The following is a 1880-nucleotide window of genomic DNA, read 5'->3' as shown; positions in this document are numbered from 1 at the left end:
CAATGGTCCTTCCTGTAATGCTCACTCACCTTGGGGAGTTTACAGGGCATGTGTAAGAGAGACAGCAGGAAGAACATCCTCTTCTTGTTCTGTTTCCTAGGAACCATTGAATCCTCCACCTGGCCTCCCAAAACACCCATCCCACCAATTCATAAGTATCACACACATCCTTGTAGGGACTGTGCTGCAAACACAGGCAGCCTAACAACCAGCTCCTGTTATTGACACTTCTCATTTCTCAGANATGTCAGCTTGGGAGTATCAGAGACCAACAAAGACCCCAAAAGAGAAACCAGAGGCTGGGACTTAACTGTTGGGATATAGAAGGTAGCATCCAAAGAGAGGCATTGGGCCTCAACTTGGATGATGAGGCAGGTGGGTAAGATTGTGAGCAAAGAACCCAGAAGGTCACCTCCCCATAATATCCCTAAGAAACAAACATTTCACCTGCATAGGAACTGTCCCAAGATTGCTAACAAAGACTGTTGGAATGTGGGCTCAGATGGGTAAATCTGCTTATAGGTTTGATACAACTCCTGCTGGAGACCCTACTTATACAGTTCCTTCAATTTCTGGGCTGCTGTTTTCTTAGTAGAAATGGGAGAAGCATTTTTCACATGTATTTTTGGTGATGGTCATAGCTGTTAGCTCTCCTGACAGAGGAAGTCCCCAGAACCTGACTCTGCAGTGGGTCTAGCCCACAGTCTGGTGATCCCTGGCATGGGTGGGTCAAGTTACTATGGTCTGGGATTAAAGATCCTTCAGGCTAGCTCATAGGGCATATTTCTAAGATTCTCTATGAGTTCTGTGACATCCACACTTGGGAGCATCTTCAGGTGTTATACATACCTGTCTCCCAATGGGTTGTCATACAGCAGTGACTCTCTAGAGTTCATAATCCCAGGAAAGAAAATCTAGATCTTTCTGAGCTAAAGGGGTGTCTCACTATTTTCCATTTACAATAATTATCACCTAGCATAGGTTTTTAAGTGTCTGTCAGATGGGTCTTCACCCTCAGGAGGGTGGAAGATAACCTGTATCATTCTTGGGATGGAATTCAGAGATCTCATGGAGTTAGATAGACCATTGTGGGGAGGCCACAGACAGATAGAGGATCCTATACAGGGACTGGTTCCCAGTGCCACCCTCTTCTCCACACCCTCAAATCAACAATATTCACAGGATCCCTGTCAGACCCTCGCTCTCAGTGTAGCCATGGCCTATGGTGCTTCTGGGAGAGGACATAGCCTTGGTGTAATAATTACAAACCCTTTTGTAGTCTAATGAAAACAGATTCAAATCCATACCTCATCCGTGTCAGACAGAATTCTCTATGAAATCTAGAACATAACAATGTTCACATTAAGGAAAATAAAATCCAAATGTTACCATTGATATCTACTGCTTTGTGAAGTCTGCAGCCTTTAGCCTCTGAGTGAAATAGAGCAGATGTGACTGTACAATTCATCCTTCACTGAGTGGTGACAGCTACGAATGTCTTATGCTAGGCCTTTGTACACCTGTCTGAAAAAGAGAGGGTTTGGAGATTGGACCTCCAGGGAATGTTGAACCTTGCCCCTGGGATCTTATAAAGTGATGGAGAAACTTCACCACTCTCTTCTCACAGAGGAACACATGCTGTTGTTGCAATAACTATTGTTTGTAAAACCAAGAAAAGTAAAAGTCCTATGTGTCAGTCTTAGGATTTATGCTTAATGTACACTACTTGTGGTATTGAGGGAACTCTTAGAGAAGATCCCAGTGGATTACCATCCACTCTTTTTTTCTGTGTGTGTGTGTGTGTGTGTGTGTGTGTGTGTGAGAGAGAGAGAGAGAGAGAGAGAGAGAGAGAGAGAGAGAGAGAGAGAGATCAGAAGTAA

Source organism: Mus pahari, chromosome 19, assembly GCF_900095145.1.
Source record: "Mus pahari chromosome 19, PAHARI_EIJ_v1.1, whole genome shotgun sequence".
Lineage (NCBI taxonomy): Eukaryota > Metazoa > Chordata > Mammalia > Rodentia > Muridae > Mus > Mus pahari.
Note: the sequence above shows the minus strand (reverse complement) of the source record.